Source organism: Dermacentor albipictus, chromosome 1 (genome assembly GCF_038994185.2).
Source record: "Dermacentor albipictus isolate Rhodes 1998 colony chromosome 1, USDA_Dalb.pri_finalv2, whole genome shotgun sequence".
Lineage (NCBI taxonomy): Eukaryota > Metazoa > Arthropoda > Arachnida > Ixodida > Ixodidae > Dermacentor > Dermacentor albipictus.
Genome location: NC_091821.1, coordinates 508,730,357 through 508,739,056, shown reverse-complemented (window position 1 = coordinate 508,739,056; position 8,700 = coordinate 508,730,357). Strand labels below are relative to the sequence as shown.

Below are 8,700 nucleotides of genomic sequence, written 5' to 3'. Positions count from 1 at the left end.
CATACTCAATTAGGTTTCTACCGTTTAAGGTTACAGGTGGTCCTCCCTATGACATGTTCATTGTGCTTGGTTTATATAGCCTGTGGAGAAGCAGACTCTGTGATCGCCATGCCGAAAGCCCGCGAACTACAAAATCCTTCTTTCGCGAAAGTGCTGCGTATGTAAGAAGTGTGTACGCTGTGCAGGAACCTCCGCCAGACTGGATGCACTTGTTGGATGCATGTGTGTGTTTGCCTGAGTTTTAGGTGTGTAGTTGTGTCCACTCAGTAATACACCTTCAGTTTTCTTTTCCATGTAATAAAGAAAAAAAAACAAAAAAAAGTTCGGCGTGGTGCGGTGGTAAGATGCTTGCCTCGGAATCGTGAGGTCCGCAGTTCAAATCCTGTGCGAAAGCTTTTTTTTTTCTACTTTCTTTTTTTGTATTAATAATTTTTCTTATCCTTAAAGAGGTCTCTGTCAATTTTTAATCAAATATATTGATCAGAAGCTACACAATTTTCGACTACAAGACGTCACACTACAGAGAACAGAACGACAGTCACAACGTCCCAAAATACGACAGACTGAAAATTTCCTGTTGTGTTATTCAAGTGGGTGGGACGTCTATACGGCGTATACGCACATTGCCGTCCTCTCTATTAAAAGCAGCGTTGCTGAAACACGTCGTACAAGACGCTGTACGACTCGCATAACATCGAAATACAACGCCGTCACCATCCATGAGATCACCGAAAGCACGGTCGCTTTCGGTGGCGGCCTACAGATGGTAGCACAGGTAGCGCCGGTAAAGTTACAGGTGATATTATTTTGCCGTCTTCAGCCTTAGCTACATGTGAGTGCGCGCTGCATTGACGCCGTCCGATGCAGTTGTTTAATCGTGTGTACGCTGTGCCGAGAGTAATTGTGGTGCATTTTGTATTCATTGAGAATCACAAAACCCCTGGGACCGCGTAATGTAGCCCGCAGTATCCTTCGTGTGGTGCGCCGATGTCGAAGGTATGAGCCTTCGCCACTTTCTTTGTTCCGGGCTCACGAAAAGGATCTCCTCCTCTGGCACTCTCGCATCGTATCACACTGTACGGAAGAATTTGGTGAAAATTGTGCTCTTACGTCCTGTAGTTGATCCGCAATTCAACAGTGTGTGCGCCGGAAGGACCGTTTCAGTCGATGCCGCGGCACCTGTGACGCTAAAAGGAGCGTTTTCCGAGTACGCCTAGAAAGGTAAGTCCGGCGCTTGCGCGCATTCTTCCTGTCTATGGTTCGTGAAGTGTGCGTTCTTGTACGTATCGCAAGATCCGTACAACAACCGAATCCGAATGAGTAAAGCAGCAAGAATTATAAATGTGCTTTTCAAATGGTTGTTCTTCATGTCGCAGCGCACATTTAGCAAAAAGTTCCATGGAAATTGCCCTAAAACGTATTCATGTTACCAACAGCTCTATCTGTGGTTTATTTACTTTCACCTATGAAGCACGCTAGCGCGGGTGGTTCTTTGATCTAAATGGGCACAAAAATTCAAGCAAAGAAAGTTACTGTTTGTGTACATAATTTTTCATTGAGAAATGGTATAGGCATTTCCAGAAGTAGTACGTCGATGTGTCGTCTTCACAGCTAACAGCTGCGCGAGATAGCACCCGATTTCTTCGTCGATGCATGGCCAGATTTTCAGCTTGTATGGAAATTCGTCTGTTTATAGAGTGTCGTCAGATGACGTGTATTAGTGTCCTGTGTGTTTTCGTGTACTTGTAAAGGGTTCCGATCTTGCAGAGAAGCCGAAATTACAAAAGCAATGTTTCTTTTTAATCGAAAAATCTTTCTCTTTTCTGTATTGTCTCTCCAGAAAAAGAGGTGGTCTGTTGAAATTTTGAGCGCATCGTCCTTTGGGAGCAGTGCTTTGTTGCGCCGCATAAACAAATTAGGTTTTGGAACGCTTTTCATGTCCTAAGGAATTTTTTGATAGTACAACTCACATTTCACGTTATACAGCTGTACGTTTGTGTGAACCTTTTCATAGTAGATTCATGTTTGCTACAGTTCGATTTACGTGTTATTTAACCGCCTGTGATGTTACGGTCAGATATTTGCACAACCAGTTGCAGCTTCATGTAACTGGTTGTATGAGACTTTTTTCAAAATATGACGTGATCTTTTTATATCACAAGTTTGCAGTTTCAGCAGAGATTACAATAAATTAAGCATTTATTATTGTTTAGGGATGGCAAGATTTTGTGAACCAGAGGCACCTCCAGATATGCACCTGCGGCACTTCTGCAGCCTCAACAGCACAGCAAAGTACCTGATGTGCATGCTGTGACAAGGTGTGTGCAAAGCAGTTGCTGCCACTTACACAAGCTGCAGATTTTGTTGGTATCATCCATGTTTGGAAACTCTCCTGAATTTTCCGTGGGTTTACAAATGTGGGCTCATTTTACAATTTTATGGATGTCACTTTAGAAAGACAATGAAGTTGTGTTGGTTAAGATATTTTAAAGCTGTTGAGAAATTAAAGGCATGACATTGTTAAAATGCACGTAAAAATTAATTGTAATGGTACTTGTAATGGTTTATTATTAGCGATGCAATATCTCTAACGAGAACATCAGAGGGGCACTTGCTTTAGGGAAGTTTGGTCAGATAAATTCATGAAGCAGCGTAAAGCGGCAGCAGCAAACACGCTGTAAAAGCTCTGTAATCTAAAGAAAAAACAAAGCTGTCAGTTACTGGTTTCAAGTTCGCTGCTGCTTTTTGTGCTGCACGACAAGTTAAATAATGGTTGATAATGTGTGTGTGACGTAATAGTTATGCGCAAACACACGAGGTGGAGAGAAGTAATTATTAAAGGGAAAATCAGACATCGTAGCATTTGCTACAAAGGAAACCCGTATGTGTTCCTCAAAAGGAAAGCCGCACAGTTGAAGAAAAATTCATCCTGGTCCGGGACTCGAACCCGGGACTGCCACCTTTCCGAGGCAGCCACTGTACCATCTGAGATAACCAGGTGGCTAGCACATGGCAGGGCGAAGTCAAATTAGTTGACAACACGAAGCAAAGGCAAGGGTTTGACATAATATTTTTTTCCCCTTTATTAATTACCTCTCTACACCTTGCGCGTTTCCACAGAACTATTACGTCACACCCTTGCCTTTGCTTCATGTTGTCGACAAATTCGAATTCGCCCGGCCATCTGCTAGCCGCCTGGTTATCTTAGATTGTAAAGCGGCTGTCCCGGAAAGACGGTGGTCCCGGGTTTGAGTCCCGGACCTGGACGGTTTCTTTTTTTCAACCATGAGGCTTTCCTTTCGAGGAATCCGTACGGGTTTCTTTTGTAGCAATTGCTACGAGTGGGTGGATGTGCGATTTTCCCTTTATTAATAATGTGTGTGTGTATGCAACAATGGGGGTGCTGAGAGCAAGCTTTAAAATAATGTGTGTTATGTCCCCAACAAAGAATTTAGTGTCTGCAGCATTTTTACAAAATATTATGTTCACAGGTTGGCAGGTATGACATAATGTACAACAATAATGTACAACACTTTTGCTGTAGATGCCATATTCATAACGTCCCTTTTCTGTCTACTTGAATCGTATATTTAGAATTTGGCCCACCTTCAGTTTGATCAAGGTTCATAGGTAGCCCCCTCTGAAATAAATATAATTAGGAGCTATTGTAGATAAGCATGATATACCTACTCACTGTATTGTGACATATATTTTTAGGGACTGTGTTGTGAGGCATGCATATCCTTTTACCTGTATGTCTTGCAGCAGGTTGCCCGACAATAGCATAAATGCTCTGCCCACCTTTATTATTATGCTTTCATGTAGACATCTAACATCTGTGCCCACATAGACTCCATGTTCTTAATTACATTTTTCTAAGTATTCACTGTTGTGCATTACATTATTGTGTTACATTACTGTGCATTACATGTTTTCTTTGTTTTATTTTGGAGGGGGCTATTCATTTCTATAATAGTACAGAGAATAGGACTTCAAAACAAAAAACCACGAAAGGTGTCTATGATGCTTGGAATTCTACATTCCATCCCCTAAAGCGCTACCAGCAGTAAAACATTCCTAATTGTCTTTTTTATAAGCTAGCTGCCAGATACATAGTCCCATTATGAGAGTATGTTATTTTTTTTTCTTTGGTCTGACTTGTTTTGTTGAATGTTCTCCTTGTTAGTTCAGAATTTGTTTTCTTGCCACCTCATGCAATACTCCAACTGGAGACTATGAGCTATGTGTACAATAAATAAGTAAATTCCTAAAGCATGCAACAAACCATGCAGCATAGCATTTAAATGTTGCCAGTTTATAATGCTTCTCGAGTGCAGCGCAGCATGGAGCTTGAGGCTGATCTCTTCAGATGTAAAAAAAAATGCAGGTTATGAAAATGTGGTCCTACAAACTGCTGGTTACGCATGTCAGTCAGCCTGTTGCAGTGGTCACAAGTGAGAATGTAACCAAAAGCTGGGCGTGCTCGGCCATTTTGCATATGGCACAGGATAAAGCTTCACCTCTGCTATTGCTTCTCTTATAATAATGGCCTCCGAGTATACATGCCGAGTTATGCTTCTGGGGACACTTATTAGTTAACCTTATCAGGTAATACCATTAGCCTTATGGGTGCTATAATGTTGCAGTGCCTGCAGGATGGCCAGCATTACAATACACATTAAAATTATTGTACAAGTCATGCAATGGTATCGAGATTGGCTCACCAAGTGACACCCTTTACTTACACTATACCTGGGATCAGCCCAGCTCACTCAGTCAGGGAGACATCCATGCATAAGGGGAGGGGTGTAGCAAATAGAGGGCGTTCGATTAATCTTTCTCACATAGATAGCTCATACATATAATGTTTCTTAAATTGGATGCTTTTTTGCTCAAAATGAAGTTACTTATGTGCATAATGTCAGCATGCGATCCTATTTATGCCTAACGAAAGTTGCTTTGTTCACTGCCACTTTTTATATTGTTTCGCTTGTTATTCTAAGCTCACTTGTTTTATAGCTGCTATAGGTATGGCTGGACCTGGAGAAGAAGTGTAAGCAGACCATGCTATGTTGCTGATCTGCGCTGATCTCCACATCCAAGTTGGTCCCGCGACAGTTGGGCGCCATTGTGCCTTGCTTCATTGACAAGGTGATATAATATGGTGAGCTTGTACTTCAATATCGGTATTGAAAATTATGTTAAGGAAAAAAGACAAGGATTGGTCTTTATGATAGATACACTCATGTTCTTTCTTTAAGGTGTTCTTTTGACACTGTTCTGCATGGACGTATTTTTAGAGAATTATAACAGTCCTTTATTGCAAAGTGCCACGGCGCTAGTTTATGCGTTAAACTAGCACTATTTCACCAAAAAAAGTCGTATTTAGCACATAATTCACAAGGAAAGAAAGGAGGCAACAGGACAGAGTGCTACTAACAGTTCAGTATTATAGCTCGCACAGTAATATTGTGCAAAAGGTGAAAGGGGGAGAATAGATCTGAATACATATTGTTCGCACAGAAACGAAAAGGATGCATCACATGGTGAGTGTGACATTTGTTTTACAATGATAAGAAGCAGTCTCACTGTCTAGTAATTCTCTGCATGGGGAGCTAGTGCTAGGTTCCTCGTCATACATATAAGAAAAGTTTCAGATATCTCTCCAGCACTTTTGTCTTTTTATTTTGTCACGATCAAGCAGCTTTTAAACATAGGTGCATGTGCACCGAGAGTAGTGCACTACCACTGCTGACTGACCCACACATCAAGTTTGCTTGGTCACGCTGCCAGTCATTTATACATTTGCCGGTTTATCCGATGTAGCCTCTACTGCACGAAATGGTATGTGATAGACACTGCACCTGTGTACTGTACGTGCTTTCTTACATTATTTTTTTCAGAGATAGTGATGCAGGCCTTTTCATTATTTACATGCCTACACAACAAACGAAGCATTATCTGTGCTTAGAAAGAATTGTAGGAAAATCCAGCATGAGGCAACTGTTCTCAGCACGAAACAAACTTGATTCGTTGGTTTTCGTTCATTATTGCGATCACACTAAGGCAGACAAGCTTGTAGGCTGTGCTTCTGCAATTTGTACAGCACACTGACAGCACTGGTGTGGGCCTCATCTGTGGGCTGACTGATGGCACCTTCTACGGCGCAGACCACTTGTGTTGGGCGAGGCACCAATGTTGACGTTTGTTCCCTTGTGCAAAACAGCAGTCCTAGGTTTAGAGGAGTTGTAGGAAGACAAGGTAAACATAACTTCCATGGCTTGAGTGGGCTCATTTCTCTTGGGGCATCTAGCTTTTTTTCTTGCAACTGTGCAGAGGTGCTTCCCTAGAGTCAGCGGGAAAATGGCATAGAGTTGTGCATTCGGGAACTCCTTAACAATGATCTGCCGTAGTTAGGGCCTTGCGAAAATGCACTGTCTGCCAAGTGGTAGAAGGTGCATTATTCAGCCACAGATTTCTGTTGTCCTTCCTTTCCTTATCTCTACTTTGTTTCCACTTTACCTCCCCCTCCCCTCTCTCCCCAGCGTAGGGTAGCCAACCGGATTTTTTTTTTCTCTGGTTAACCTCCCTGCCTTTCCCCTTTCCTCTCTCTCTCTCCTGTTGGCATGATTGCACTCGTGCTGTCAGTAATTTCTTGGCTTGCCGAATTATCTTGAGGCCCCACGCTGATGATGCTACCGATGTCTTCGTGTGCAGATTTTCAGGATGAGGTTTTTTGCTTTGCAAATGTTGTTGAAAGGTAGGTGGTGCTTACAGGTAGCTATTCTAAATATTAGTGAAATGAATTGGCCCATCTTGCTTCGTCAACCATCGTCACGCCGACATCAGTTGCACAAACAAAAAACCTGGCCTACTTGCAGCGTCGTGCACGAAGAAACAAACAAATCAGCTGCTGGATTGTCTTGGCATCGCATACTAAGCTGACACCAGAACTGCTGTAGCTACAAACCAGGCAGAAACGATGATGATGAGCAGGGATTTGTAGTAGCGCCACTTCGTGGGGCACCAAGGAGGCTTCGTTCAAAACAAAAATGGCGTTCAGCAAGTAGAACCATGCAACGGTGAGAGTCGGTGCATGGTGCTCTCGATCAAGTTGGCTCAAGGAGTGTCCGAAAAATCAGACGAGAGGTTGCAAGGCGTCCGAATTTTCGGAAGTTGTTATATATTATGGTCCATGGGGAGAATGGCGGTGCCGTGAAGCAGACCGAGTAATCATGTCCGGAAAATCAGTCGGCGACTGTACCTATACCTATTTGTCTATGTATACCTAGGTGCAACAGTGTTTGCTATGATCTGTGCCAGAATTGCTGTTGCCCGTAGATGCCCAACATGTCGGGTGTCAAATTGTAAAATACCTTGCAAAAGTGATCTACGGAAAAATACCGCTTCTGCTATATTTCGCTTTTGCAAGAAATTTAGCGGCTGCTGGCACCTACCTTAAAAGGCTTTATATGGTCTTCGCATGGCCAGGGCCTTCTACTTTTGTGAGTTTACTTATCTTGAAATTTACCCCGGTTTTTATAACTTCAAGTTGGCAGGATCCCTAGTCTCCTTTAACGTGCACCCAATAAACCTTACATAGGGGTTTTGGCATTTCCCTGCCATCTAAATGCAGCCATTGTGGCTGGGATTCAATCCCATGCCCTCTGCCTGAGCAGCGCAATGTCAAAGCCAGTACACTACGGTATTTTGCTGGCAGACGGGTTTAGTTTCTGAATAATTTATTATCTCAACCTGTTGGTGTTGTTTTTAAAGGTATTTCATGTTTGTATTCTGTTGCTTCAATACTAGTAATTATTGTTAATCAAACGATGTGTCCATCTTTTTCCTATAAGACTTGCTTCAATCGCCTGCTAATTATGACAGCTTATTCTCCCACAGTAATCCATGTTCCCTTGAAACATAGGCAGTGCATGAAACCACATATTTTTCAATAAGATGTATTCGTTATCTTCTATGACCGGAATGCTGAACCTTTCTTATCTGTGAGAACATAGGCAAATTTGCTTATGTGCTAACCTGTTGCATGAGTCAAGATAAATTATTGGCTTTACTTTTTCAGGTGCCCTGCTCGCTCTCACCCAAGCAACCCACTCCAGCGGTCTTCTCTCGGCAGACTGGATGCATCGAAATACCGTTAGAAGGTCCAATAAACAGTGCTTGAGACATTTATGACATGCTTTTATTTAGGCCGGAGGACTTCAGGCTTAATGAAAGCTCAAGTGGGTGTACAGAAATACCTACGTAAAGTATACTTGTCTTTTTCAATTACAAGTACATGCCAATACTTTGCCTGACATTTTTCACCCCAAAATTACACTTTACTGTGGATTTGTGTACAAACCATTACAGCAAGAAGCACTGCATTAAGACGAGTACAAGTAATCGAACATATACTAAACTAGCAAGAATTACATTTGCATACTTGTAGTATAAATATGAAAAGGAGGTACAATCTTCTTCAGGGTGCATTTTCTTGTAGGTCATACATAGAGAACGTACTCGTGGGTCATACAAAACTTGTTCATAATGTATCACATCAGTGTTGGTAGTGCTAATCAATTTATGCCGAAAATTGTGTTCATCTTCGTATCAAGCAATGTACCAGGCAAACCTACATATGAAAGTGGCTTCTTGTTGCGAACCTAATGCAGATCTACTTCTCTTCAATGCTGATCG

General features: G+C 42.1%; 1 long non-coding RNA gene across 1 annotated transcript; it reads left to right on the top strand.

Annotated features, from left to right (window-relative positions):
* Positions 1–787: 787 nt before the first annotated feature.
* Positions 788–8,193, top strand: LOC135907579 (uncharacterized). The gene is made up of 4 exons (XR_010566062.1): positions 788–1,221; positions 2,214–2,318; positions 5,020–5,164; positions 8,084–8,193. It is a non-coding gene; the product is annotated as an uncharacterized lncRNA (long non-coding RNA).
* Positions 8,194–8,700: the final 507 nt, after the last annotated feature.